Source organism: Pteropus alecto, unplaced genomic scaffold (assembly GCF_000325575.1).
Source record: "Pteropus alecto unplaced genomic scaffold, ASM32557v1 scaffold102, whole genome shotgun sequence".
Taxonomy (NCBI): Eukaryota; Metazoa; Chordata; class Mammalia; order Chiroptera; family Pteropodidae; genus Pteropus; species Pteropus alecto.
In genome coordinates this window covers 864,938-879,146 of record NW_006432224.1, presented here as the reverse complement: position 1 = coordinate 879,146, position 14,209 = coordinate 864,938, and the positions used below count along the sequence as shown (strand labels likewise).

General features: G+C 51.1%; 1 non-coding gene across 1 annotated transcript; it reads left to right on the top strand.

The window, feature by feature from the left end:
- Window positions 1-11,419: 11,419 nt before the first annotated feature.
- LOC112475811 lies at window positions 11,420-11,486 on the top strand. The gene has a single exon (XR_003044887.1). It is a non-coding gene; the product is annotated as a small nucleolar RNA SNORD109A (small nucleolar RNA).
- The last annotated feature ends 2,723 nt before the right edge of the window (window positions 11,487-14,209 follow it).

Here is a 14,209-nt window from a genome sequence, read left to right as displayed (position 1 = left end):
CTTCCCCGTCCACACCCGTATTCCCTTGCGCTGTCAGCCGAGACAGCCTGGATGCGGTGACAATCTAGTGGCAGCAGCCACACCTGGAAGCCAGACCGTGGTCTCGAATACCGTCCCCAACAGAGCAAACCAGGGCCCTTTCAGAATGGCTGGTTCTGGGAATGGGCGGGAAACGCGAAGGTGAGCCAGGAGCATCTCGTGGTGCCAGAGAGTAAGGAAATGCCAGTCACGCACACATAGAGTGACACAGGAGGCAACCGAAAGGGCTTCCAGTGGCCGACGCTGGAACGGTTTGAACAAAACGGGTAGCACAGTATCGGACGGTAACCCCAAGTATAAAGTAAATGTCCCTGAGCCCGCACGAGCAGGAAAACATTAAGCTGAGTGAACAAGGAGGGGGAGGGGACACAGATTTCTCCTGCAGAGGTGACATCACCTTCGTAGACGCTTGGGCTGCCAGGAGGTCATCGTCCGTCCTTCAGTGCAGGCTGTGCACAGTTCAGTACGAACGTGGCAGCGGGGAGGGACAGTAACTTCGCGGTGGAGGACCGTGACAAGCGCCGCCTCAGCCGGGTTATCGAGGTTCAAGCAGTGATGGACCAGCCCGCCGTGACGTGACGTGACGTGACGAGGCGGACGCTCCGCATCTCTGGTCTTGCTCCCCAGTGTAAGGAACTGGCGGACCCACTTGAGAGACGGTCTACGAAACGCCTGACCGGTTCTCCTTAAAACTGGGGCACTCGTCAAAGCGAGAACAATCTGAGAACGTGTCACGAGAGAATCCTAAGTAGCCGTGACAGCTGCATGTCACGTGGGATCCTCTGTGGGATCCTCTGTGGAATCCTCAGACAGAAGCAGGACAACGGAAATGTGAATAAAACATAGACTACAGTCATGTGTCAATATCGGTTAGCCGTGTGACAAACACGCCATGCTAATGTGACGCCATGCTCATGTGAGATGTTAGTAATAGATGACAGGGGTGTGGGGTGTTTGGGAGGTCTCTAAGGGATCTTCACAACATTTTTTATGCATCTAAAACTATTCTAAAGTATTTTTAAAGGCATTTAAAGGCATTCAGTGTAATTCATCACAGTAACATAAGAGGGAAAACATATCTCAAAAATGTTTCTTAAAATACAAAACCTCGTTCTTACAAGTCTCATGGGAACTAGTCATTGAACAAACTTTTTAAAAGAGATATAGGGTATTTACGAAAGAAATCAATGGCAAAGTCATCGATATTGGAGATATCGAAAGTTCTCCTCCTGAGATTGGGAATAAAACACATTTTCTGTCACCCGTCCTATTCAACACTGGACTAGATGTCCTAGTGCAATAATTCATGGGAAAATGAGTAAAAGGCAAATAAGCATTAGAAAAGGAAAGGTATAAATTTTGTTCCAGACAATAAAATAGTGTATACAGGTGGGCGTGTGAGTTTATGTTATATCTGTAATGTCTAACCGCATCCCAGAGTAATCTGAACATGAACGATTAAGTTAATCTAGCAGTTATGGAATTAATAAGCAAATAAGTAGAATGAAACATATTTCTCTGTGAAATAAATTAAAAATGAAAATGTAGAAATGTAATATTTTCAGGAAATCAGAAGAAGCAGTACTCTAAAGCGTGGTTGAAAGGAAGCAAATAAAACCTTTCAAATGAAGGGATATAACAGACTCAGACTGGTGATTCAATTACTCGTAGATGTTAATTCTGCCCCAGATTCATTTTAAAGATGTGACTCCCATAGTATACCAAATCCAAACCCCACTGGGTTGCTTGTAAATCATCAGTATGATTTCAAGAATTATACAGGATGCAAAGAGCCAGGCAGAGCCAAGGTCATCCTGATGAAAACGAACAGTTTCGTGAATTACCTGACAACATTTAAAGCCTTTTGTAAGTTACGGTAGTGAAGATGGTGATACTGACAAAGGATTGAGAACCAGCCCAACGGGGTCAAAGCAAAGACTCCACGAGCATATACTTGATTTGTAGCAAAGGCGCCTTCTAACGTGATGAGGGAGGGTGATCTGTTCTGAACATGGTACTAGGCGTGTTGGACGTCAGCATGAAAAAAACACCGAGTCCCTTTACTACCAGAAACAATGTCGACATGTAACGTGGAAATGTAGGAAATGGGCAAAACAGCATTCTTCTTGAACGCGACCTGGGAAGGAATCATCATGCTTTTGGTGAAGGCAAAACGTTCGAATACCAATAGCACTAATCCTGCAGGAAAAGAGCGATGAACTTGTTTGCATCAAAATTAAAACTTTTGTTTATCAGAAGGTATATGTAAAAAGCAGGGGGGACGTTATAAAAAAAACATAGGAAACGTTTATATGTCAAAAGCTGAAGACATTTAAACAGGTACATTACAAAGGAGGACATCAAAATGCATCGTGAGCGTAAGAAAAGGTTATAAACCGTGAGAGAGACCGTCCAAGTAATACACACTTGCCAGGGTATAAAAAGATTTTTCAATCTAACTATATGTGTGTTTAGAAAACTCTGGATGCCCACTCCAGACCCCCAGGTACACAGTTAACAAAAATTCATACATGTTTGCCCTAAAAATACACCCACGGCTGCTTGCAGTGGCACCATTTCTAATAGCAAAGACAAAATGGAAAACAATACCCATCAAAAGGGGAAGGATTAGGTAAACCTGGGAACACGCACACCGTGCAACAGCAGGTGGATCCTGGCGAAATAAAAGCGGGAGGCTGACTCGAGGGGAGACTGTCAGCCCTTCCCTCACCTGGGGCTGTTAGGCGACCCCAGCGTGGTGGGGGCAGTGTCCAGGCTTTGCCGATGCAGGGGACCTCTGGGAAGAAGACGAGTGTGGGGGGTCACCACACGGCTAGAGCTGGACTGATGGGCACGAGGCTGCCCTACCGGGTTCTGGGCTCAGGGCTGTGTCACAAACACCTAGAAACTGTGAAAGACGCTAGAGACCCAACCTAAAAACATCGTCAGCACCAGAACGAGTGTTTTCAGAGCTGAGTTGAAAAATAGATCTGCAGTAACAACAGATATAAAACACCAGTAGGGTGAGGATTACTAAAAATAAAGATTGCTCTGGAAAACCCCCACGCCCAGTAATGATGGCTAATTATTCCCCGTGAGCGACTCTCATAAAAGACAAGACCTTCATGAGAAAAAGGTTATACCTGAGCTTGGCTTTAAGTTGAGAAATCTTGTGGTTTGTTATTTCTATGGTGCGTGATTGGTTAGATTTAATTATACATAGACAAATTCACTTCTGTGAGATCATTTTGAGTTTGCCGAGGAGGTGTGATACCTGTGGGTCATACTGGAAGGACCTCGGTGACTGCATCCTGGGTTTGAGAGTCAGGCATATGCTCTGCCCGTGATATGTGAGACTAGACTGAAATTAGGAACAGCCTGGTGTCTGATCTCTGTCTAGCTTCTGAGTTTCATGTGCCTTCGTTCGGTTTATTTGAAGGAGAAATCTGTGTTATAAGTGATGCCATTTCCCCCCTGCTCTGGCTTCCGGGGACGTGCCACTGGGGGCCGGTTAATAGTAAGATTTTGGTCCCGTGTGAAAGCTCCTGACAAGTTCTGAGGCCAAAGCATCTTAGCCGCTTTCACTTGGCTGTCGGGTGAATCACTGGTCCGGATACCAGGCCACGTGGCCTCTCTCGAGCGAGGCGAATCAGTGTACCCCACGCGGGAGTCACCTGTGCAGGGCAGGCCGGAAAATCGAGTGCCGTTGTACAGCATGACATCACCCTGCGTCCGTCTGTGCGGACCGGACCACCGACCAACACACGTTTGAACCGTGCGGGTCCCCTCCTCCGTGGGTTCAAGGGTCAGCGGTACCTGCCCTCGCCGGTGAGCTTCGTGCGCCAGAGGCTGTGTCTGTGTCTGTAGTTTCAACTGGAAGTCCCCTCAAGCACGCCTTGCAGAGCAGGGCTCGGGGTGACCAGCGCTCTCGTTCTTGGTTTATCTAGGCAGGTCTTTACCGCTCCCTCATTTTTAAAGCACAGTTCTGGCAGGTGTAATATTCCTGGCCAAGTTTTCGTTTCCTTTCAATGTTTTGACTAGATCCCCCTTTTCCCCGGCGAGAGACGGGTGGCTCATTTCTCGTCGCTTTCAATGTCCCCTCTTTGGGTGCGGCTTTGGCGATTTAATTCTAACGCACCTTGGGGTAGACCTCCTCCTGTTCAATCTGCTTGGTGGCTTTTGTGCTTCGTGACTTTCACTTCTGTCCCGAAACCGGAAAGATCGTCAGCCATTATTTCTCCAAATAGAGTTTCTGCCCCTGCCTCTCGCGCTTGATCTGGGGCTCCCGTGACGCGGACGCCGCCTCCCTGGCTGGTGCTCCAGACTCCCATGGGCTCTCTTCACTCTTTCATTCTTTCCTCTTTCTGTCCCCGGCTGAATAATGTCAGGTGTCCTGTCCCGAGTGTCACTCGTTTTCTGTCGGATCACGCCGTCGAAACCCCCTCTCGACTCGCACTTCTCACTGCAGTCACTGTGTCCTCCAGCTCCAGGATGTGTCTGTCTGTCTGACGGTTTCTGTTCCTTCACCGAGCTTCTCGTTAAGTTCACATATTATTCTCCCGACTTTCTCTAGTCGTCCGTGCGTGTTCTCTTTGTCCCCAATCTCCTTTAAGACGGTTTTTGAGTTCTCCACCAGGCCGTTCGTAGCTCTCCATTTCGGGGTTGGTCACATGGCTTTAATGGTTTCCCTCGGTGCTGCTGTATTTCCCCGGATCTTTGCGGTCCTCATGTTGGCGCCGGTGCGCGGAGGAAGGAGTCACCCCCTCCGGTGCTCACAGCTGACCTGGGAAGAGAGCGCTTCTTCCTGTCAGCCCCGCCTGGAATTGGGGGCAGGTCATCTGTTACTGTGCGTGGACGAGCGGGCAAAGGACCAGTGCTCTGAGGCTGGGTGGGGACAGTGGGTGGTCATCACTTTCAGGTGGGGCCACTGGCGGGGCTCCCCTGTCCAGGGGTGACCCTGGCGGGGCTCCCGGGTTGCATGGGCCTCTGATCAGGCTCTGTGACTTGGCAAGGCTACTGGACGGGCTCAGTGGTTCAGGGGGGCGGCCACAGAGTCTTCTCGCCCGAGAAGGGCTGCTGGCTGGGCCGAACACTTGGGTGGCTGCTGGCTCTGCTCCCCAGAAAGGCAGGGGTGCGGGCTGGGCCCGTGGATGGGCAGGGCGGCGGGGCGAGCTCCCCGGTCAGGAAAGGCTGGCTGGGGCAGATGGTCCGTATTCTGGAGATGCTGCTGGCGAGGGCTGGTCGGACACGGCTGCCGGTGGGGGCAGAGCTTCCAGCACGCCCTGCAGGACTGGTCGCTGTGAGCCCATGTCCCTTTGCCTCGCTGTCCCCAGGTGGTCTCCCGGTGCCTGTTCCCCAGTGTTTCACGTGGGGCATGATAGAAGCGGCCACTCAGCGTCCTGATACGTGGCGAGCTGGACGTGTGTCTTGGTCTCTCTGTCCCAGTGCGGGGGTGGGGGCGACATGGACAGAGGGAAACGCTCGGCCTACGCCTCCTCGCTGTGTTGTGCGTGCTGAAACCACCGAGCACAGTCCCAGAAAGCCGCTTTCAGCATCATTCCCACGCCAGGCGACCGAGTCTGCAGCATCCGCGACAGGCGTGCTTAAGGCACTACCCTGGTCGCCCCTTTAAGGAGCAGCAGTTTAGAGCCACGTTGCACGGGACTCCGAGCTCCGTCCGCCCATCCTGCGCCCGTGCACCGGGCAGTGCCTCTCCGTCCGCGCCACGACCGCTGATCCATCGTCAGGTCCAAGTGTGCGACGTGCGACGAGAAGCTGGGACCGGGCCAGTGGTGAGAGCCGACCTCGAAGAGAGGCGCGATGGAAAATCGCGACCCGTAGACTTGCACTCGGGCCGCGGGGCGGGAATCGGTGTGTCCTCTCTAGGCATCTCATTTGGGGCTCGAGACAAGAAAAGCTTCAAAGAAACTCACGCCAGCCAGTCCCGTCCGCGCCCCCAGGGCGAGAAACGCCCCTGTGCCGCAGGCCCCGCTGTGGGGGTTCGCGGTTCCCGGCACTAAGCTCGTCGGGGCTCCGTCCTTCACTGGTTTTTCCTCGACGTGTCTTGAGCTAAGACACGCAGCTAAGGGTTGAAAAGCTGCACGGATGACAGGTCCCTGGGCTCCCCTGGTCACAAATACGTCCCAAAGAGACGGTCGGGGAAGACGCACTCCTGAGACGAACGGGGACCTCCGGGGAAATAGACATCTTCTCCCGAATGAGCGACGGATGTGACGTTATCTTACGACAGCCTTTCATTCAAGCGCGAAACTGACACCGCTGAAGATCGACATCTGCTGGTTCGCAGTACAGTGTTTAATATTTATCTCAGTCCACGTTCGTGATGACGCCGATATGTATGTGATTTTAGGGGATGCTGACAGTGTCGCTCTAAGGTGGGGGCACCGAAGTTTTGATATCTGAAAACTTGCCATCGAAGAGGAGATGTGCAATTCAACAGTTGTCACTATAGGACTGAAACTTGAGACTGAAAACGGAGAGTGGTCACGAGGAGACACACCTCAGACCCCTGGCTCCCGACGTGAACCCGTCACTTCACACACATGGCATATGCGGTTCCTGATGCCGGCGCCCCCAGATTTGCACTTTTCATTGGCTAGTGTCACCACGTAAGCGTCGTGACTTCTTTTTCTCAATGAACGAGTGGCAGGCTTGAGGCAAACACCGCTTTGCTGGCATGTTACTGAAACAACGCGAGACGATTTCTGAGCTGGGTCCCCAACCCACAGCACGGTTTTCTCTGGCCTATGTGCACGAGTAGATGTATTCACACTGATGATTGAGGTTTTGCTTCTGTTTTTGTAAAGTTTGTGAGACAGTGATGACTCGCAACGTAGTGCCATGGTTTATTGACCCTGATACCTGCTTTCCAGTCTCAGAGTTTCGAGAGCGTAATGAGCACGATTCTACGCACGTCGGTGAGGCTCGTGCCATGGCCCCTTGACTGCTCAGAACGAGGGAGCGATGACATGCTCTCGCGTTCGCTCACGCTAGCTGAGCGTTTATACAAAGTTTAAAGACACATGTCCTCCTTTTGCTTGGTGATTAAAAGGCACACCACCTCTTTTAAGGGGCATTTCTGCAGAATAGCTTACAGACCGTGGGTGAGCCCCAAGTCCGTGAGAAAAGCGGTAACATCACGATGTTTGCTCGTTTACTAAATGATCGTATGATGCACGACAGGGTAGCATGCATTAGCCACTGTCCCGTGCGTGCCAGATCCGGCTGTTGACAGCCATCCCACAATCTCTCTACCCAGACAATGTCCTCAGAAGGCCATCTCCGTTTGGACGGCTGCCCCGCAAGAAATCTGTTCTAACGTGTCATCCTCCATCTGCTCTGACGTGTCATTTAAGGGCAGTTGGTTTCACGTCTGGATGGACTATACATCGACGTAAGTGGAGCGTTAAAGGCCCTGCCGTCATTGCATCGCTACCTGTTTCTCTCTTTAGGCCTTGTAGGATTCGCTCCACGTATTTAGTTGGCCCTGTGCTGAGCGCATATTTACTAATGGCACGTGCCCTTGCTGAGCGGCCGCTTCATCGTCGTGTAACGCCCTTTTCGGTCTCGTTCGTCCCGAAGTCTGCTTTGTCCGGGTCGAGCACGGCTGCCTCGGCTTCGTCTCGGCTCCCAGGAGCATGGGATGTGTCTCCTCCCTTTCCTGTCTGTCACGTGTCTTCGCCCCGTGTCTTTTAGTCCCTTTACGTGTGAGGGGACTGTCCCCAGGGGCGCGCTTGCTGGCCCTCTGTCCACTGTTCCGTCTCGTACGTCCTGCGTTCCTTTGTGCTTCTCCTGCTCTTCGTAGCCGGATGACTTGACTGAGTGGTAACCTCAGACCCCTTCCCCATTATCTTTTGCGTATCTACTGTAGGTTCTGCTCTGTGGTCACCACGAGGCTGTGACCATTTTTAACCGTCTATTTCAAGTCGATACCAGTCGGATAATTTCTGTCTTCTTTCGTGCTCCTCCCTCTAGGAATAGAAATGGAACCGGGCCTCACATCCGCTGGTGTCACGGTCGTGGACCGTCTACAACCCCGAACTGCGAAAAATTAATTTCTGCTGTTTCTAAGCTAACCGATCTCAGGTATTTTCCTCATAGCAGCCCGAACTGTCCGAAACAGCCCCCCATAAATTCCACAGACTTCTTTCCGCTCTGTTATTGTTTCTTTTCTGACTGGATAATTTCCAGTTACTTGTCCCTAATTAGGTTCGCCGACTCTGAGTTCTGTGGATCGTGGTGTTGTTTAGCTCCCTGTTGATTTTTAAAATTCCATTCCTCGTATTCTTCAACTCCAGAATTTGCTCGATGTTTCATAATGTCTCTGTTCCACGTTTCGCCGTTTTCAGGAATTATTTTTTCTGATGTCATCAAGTCGTCTATCTTCTCCTGTGACTCACTGAGTTACTCAATGACTTTGAGTCCCTTCTCAGATCATCATAAATCTCATTTTTTGAGGTTGGTGGCTGGCGACGCGCCTGATTCTTTGTGACCCGTGTACCTTTGCCCCGATGTCTGCCTCTGAGGAACACACAGCTCTTCCTGTCCTCACAGACGGGTCTCAGCAGGTAAAGACTTTTTCCCACGGGCCCCAGCCTCAGGGAGCGGCCACCGGGGTGACAGTTGAGCAGGGCTGGGGCTGGGTCACGTGGCTGCTGCCAAGACCACGGTTGGTCCGTGACAGGCGGGCGCGGTTCCTGCTGGGCCACCAGGTAAAGGGGGCTGTCGTCACAGCAGGCTGGAGTCAGCGCCGGGCCCGTTTCTTTGTCCACAGCGACGTCGGCAGGTGGCGGCTGTTTCCTGCAGATGCCCCGAGTGGGGCTGGAAGTGAGGCTCAAGGCCACTTCAGGGTCCACGGTCAAGATTGAAGTCAGTAGGCTTGCTACCGGCGACACCAGCGGGGTCACAGGGCAGCCGGGGTGACTGGTCCACAGCGAAGCTGGGCGTACGTGGGTCTCATGCTCCGTCAGAGTCCACAGGCGGGACGAAGGCCGGTGCAGCTGTCACCAGCAGCAAGGTCGTGCGTGTTTTCTGCCACGTCTCTGGGTGGGCAGGGATCGGGCTGGGTTGCAGGGCGGCCTCAGGGTCCACGGTCACGTCTGAGGTTGGCAGCGGCTTCCGGGGACACAGGCGGGTGGGCAGGTCGCAGGTGTGCACACAGGCGGGGCTGCCGACGGCCGCCTCGGCCAGTGCTCAGTCCAGCGCTCCACTGAGCTTCGGCGTCCTGCCAGGGTCCCCAGGCTCCCCAGGCTCCCGTCCCGAAGAGCTGCCAGACCATTGTTTGCCCGGGGCGGGGCATGAGCCAGGGGTTTTCGCCCCGCCATTTTGCTCCATCTAATATCTTTGATTAAAAATATTGTGGTTTTCATCTCTAGAATTTGGTTTGTATTCACAATTCCCATTTATCATGCGGAATCTACCATGTGTTAGGACATTCTTGCCATCGTTTCCCGTGCATTCTTTAGAATAGATTTTTGAACTTTTTCAGCTTCTAAAACATCGGTCGTACACACCTGCCAGTTTCAAGGGTTACGGATTGCGTTTCCCTGCTTCATCTTATCTTTTGAACGTCAGACATTGTGAGGAGAAGGAGGGGGACACGTATTTGCACTGTGCTTTCATTTCGTTTCGTTTCGAGACAGCGGTCACCAGGGAGAAGGAATTACTCCATTTTCACTGTAAGCATAGTTGGTCTGGAACGGAAGAGTCCCTCGACGCTGTGCCCTGTGCCTGTCCCCACGAGCACACCTGTGTTCTCTGCGTTGTAGTTACATCTTATAGATATTCACTTGATTCTCCGTAGATTTTCATATCTTGAGAAACTTTTATTTGAAATTTAATAACTTTCTTAATGTATTTTGAATCTTTAGCCAATAATAACTGTTGATTATTCATTCCTTTGATGGATCAAGTAGTTAATGTTTTACGTGTATGAATCAGATATACCTGTTTCTTATTTTCTTATTTTCGATTAGTCTGTTACCATTTTTGCTCTTGCAAATAATGGTGCATGAAACAGGACTCAGATTTGGCGCCGTCAGCCAGATTGCAGAAATGACCGAAGCACTCTATCAGGCTCTTTTACAAGACTTCTGAAAGGAATGTGTTTTGCACGTCAGTCATAAGGAACAGTTTCCCTGAAAAAAATCTGGATATTCGGGAGCATTGGCGGGCTGCCGACCGAAAGCGAGAATCCACGAGAGAGAGCCGGCTCGCGTGCTCTGTGTCGAGGCAGAGTCGCTCCTTGTCGGGTCCGACGGGCCGGTGTGGGCTCACGGCCTGCATCTGCGGTGTGAGCACGTGTCCCCTGGCCGAGGACCAGACGCCAGTCAGCAGCGTCATACAGCTCGTGACACCCTTTAGTAATCCTTTAAGCGAAATAACCAAGTTCACTGTCACCTCCTGATTCTCTGTCTCTATCACACAGAGTAAATGCACCCGCCCCGAGATCGGACCCCCGCAGTACCCCCGCGGCTGTCGCTCCCGACGGCCCCCGTGAGGCTGCCGGAGTCACCGTCGTGACCAGTTTTATCGCAGTCAGGGAAGGGCCCGCTGTGCCGCGTCCACCGTAGGCCGAGCGTGGACGCTCAGGGCGTCAGCGCGTTGCATGGTGGCGGGGCAGTGGTGACAGCCTGTGGCGGCGTCCGGTCTGAGTCGGGGCGACGTTGAGGCTCTGTGGTCGCTGAGGCCCAGCCGAGTGGCCTTCCAGAAAGGAAGAGAACCCTGGGAACCGGCTCGCGGGACGGCCCCGCTCGGCCTCCCGCGTCCCCGTGGGTTCGTGCTCATTGCGTTCGTGGGTGGGAGATGGCTCTGGGGGTGGCGGTCAGGGGGCAGCTGCTGCCTCTTATTTGCGTGGCTGGCAGACAGGACAGCTGGCCCTGCAAAGCGAGTGACTTAGCAGTAGGTGAACAGATGAGATGGCGCAGGTGACGACGGGTCACGCGGCCACCCAGGTGACCGCTAAGATGGAGCCGACGCCATGCTTTAACTTTCATGAATTCCGTGCGTTTTCGGGTCTGACTTGTGTCCTTTGTGTTTTGCTGCAGGGACCGAGCGGGACCGAGGTGCTCGCGGGGGAGAAAGGCGCGTGGCTGCGGACGCTGGCACTGCAGTCACACATTCGCCACCTCGTTTCCCCTTTATGGTGCCAGGTGACCCAGGGTTGATTCCCCCGCGGAGCTCATCTGGCTCTGTTAGCGCGATTCGAGGCCACATGTGAAGTCGGGTCTGTGTAGGAACACCTGCGTATGCTTGAGTCCCATCGCCAAGGTTCTAGAGAGAACGGGCCCGGCTGTCCCTCGCCGGTGGCCGCCCGGGGGAGCCTGGCCGTGGGGACGCGTCCCTGCCGGAGGGCCCGTCTGCATCAGTGACGAGCACGCTTGTCCGAGGATGCCGAGGGACTCGTTCCCAATGCCAGTCTGCGGTCCAGACGAGCGGCCCTCACAGGGAACCCGCCTCTCCCTTCGGAGCCGGCGAGGAGCCGGGAGCCTTTGAAATGCACGTCGTCGCTTCTGTGACACCTTGCTAGGGCCTCACTGGGACGCATTTTCACAGTGCGCCCTTCTCCTTGCTGAGACCCTGCCACGGTCCCCTCCGCCACCGCATCCTGGCCCTTTCCCCTTTCATTCCGGCTCTTTTTTGCTTTGATGGAGAAATATTGAGAGAGATTGAGAGAATTCTCTGGCAAGTTCCTATTGGATCAGACGTCGTTGCGGTGAACACTGAGTTCGCCACGATGTTATCAGATCGTCCACATCCGTCCGGTTCCTGGGGTTTCAGCAGAGCCGCCCCGCGACCCGTAAGGTCTGTGTGGCCACACTGTGTCGTGCGTCCGTTTCTCTTGGAATCTTTGAAGAGTGACACAGATTAGCCTTTTCTCGTTCTCATGACATGGGAAGCCGTATGTAACATTTCATGAGATCTCTCTGAAACCATGAAGTTTTTATATGAAAAAGTTGCAGTGTTTCTTTTGAAACGCAAAACAGTTCACATTTCAATATTGTGTTGGGCTAAAAAGAAAGGAATGTTATGTTCGGGGTGTCAATGGAGAGAGATGGAAACATCACACGCGGCATCACCGTTTCTTACTGAAACGCAACATCCGCGTCCCTAAGGGCGGTCGTGCATTTCTCGGCGCGTGCGTTGGCGGTTCTGTGACCTGGGGCCTAATGATTAACGTCCCAGGAGAGGCAAATGTCTTTCCTTGGCAAAGGTCTGTCATAAATTCTACGAAATAGTACCTATTTTAGTATTCACTTATTCTCTATAGTGCATTTATATTGATTCTCTAGAACTGTAGAAGGTAATTCTAAAGACCCGAGTAACAGCGAAAAAAATTAGTCGTAGACCAGAGAGAAAATTCGCTCTGCCAAGTATAGAAGTAAACTCTAGATCCTCAACCATTAAGGAGCCTTAGGGGAGCGGGAGCGGCGTGAAGCAGTGTGGCACATTCCCACGAACCAGTCGCGCGTTCGCCACCAGGCTCGGGGGCAGGGCTGCCGTCAGTCCCGAGCATGCGAGCACATTGGCGCATCATATGCGTCTCGTGTGACTCTGCAGTGGCGTGACGCGCCCAGCGGAGCTCAACCCCACTGTGTCCCTCCAGCCCCACTCCCCACGCCGCTCCTTCTGAAACGCACTTCGCTTTTACCTGACTTCTTTAAGTTTGTAAAAATGGAATGACATCATTTTGTTCCCTTTCTGACTGCATCGTTTGCCCAAGATTCTCACTAGTTGGATGAAAATTTGATTCGAAACCTCAAAAACTGTAAGTCGGTTAGTAATATGCTCTTATTTTGTATGTCCTTTAGCTATTAATATTTTGTGTTACATCTCGCTCGTGATTAATGTGGCTAATAAGGTTTCAGACATACTGTTATTTCATGTTACTAATTTTTATTTTTCAGCTTGTAAGTATGTCTGCTTTCTATTTTTCTGATTTCTGCTTTTAGCCTCATTAATATTTGTTTGTCTTTAGCTTCTCATAAAATCGGTTCCTGATCTGGGGCCTTCTGCATTCTAATGGATTGGTTTTTTGACTCTAGAGTTCCCTGTAAGCACTTCTCAGTGTGTTAGCGCGAGTCGGCATTTCGCATTTCTATTACTCGTATGTTTTCTGCTTCGAGATATTTTTGAATTATGGATTATTTAGGGGGACATTGCTTAATTTCCAAGCAGTTGGGCTTTTCCTATTGATTTTTATTACTGATTTCTAACTTAACTCCATAGTACGAGAAAACATAAAATGGATTTTATTACTGTGGAACAATTTCGTTTCGGTAACGGCCCAGGATGTCCCATTTGCACTCACAGTGACGTTAGCATGTAGTTATATCGTGGTGAACGGTGTTCCGTACACGCCAGTTCCTTCCATTTTGAAACCGCGTCTGTGTCTGGTGCACACTTACTCATCTGTGACTCGAATGTGCGTTAGTCACGGAAGGTCCTGTGGGAGATAATCGCGGAAGTGACACGTGCATGGGCGGTTGTCCGAACGCTTAGGATCCTGTCTACCCGTCTGTGTGTGAATTCGCTGCTGCGTTTGGACAGCGCAAATTTATGGGGCTGTAAGTTTTTAGTGCATGTACTTTGCTGCACATAACGTTTCATTAGAAAGTTTACATTATCCCCATCAGATTAGTCCACATATTAGCTAATATGTTTCCTAGGAATACTGTTCAGTAGCTAATGTGTTACTTGGGGCCTAGCGACCGATGTCTTCAGGATAGGTCAAAGTGTCCTCTTTTAAATATATGTTTCGTAAGTCAAACATCACAGTAGCATTTAGCACTGGCAGCATTAATGGGGCAACCTTTCATTTTCAATAACTTAAGTCTTGTTATTAACTGCAGAGCAAAATTTGTATACGAAGATTCAGATGTGTTGGAAAAGTCATTATCTGGATAAATCATAGAGGTTCCAGTTTTTATTTATAATAATTTATATTCTGATAATTCAGTGGTGACCATGAGAGGGTAAAACTGATTACACTGGGGGTAAAAAAAAAACATTAATGTAAAAAAATTAATCAGGATGTCCTCTATAGTAGGAGTTTTTAAGATTCTGGTATTGTGTGTGTTTCTGTCCAGACGATTTCAGCAGGTTTTTATTTGGTATACGGGTTTTTCTGTGTTTTTGTCCTTACTGCTGG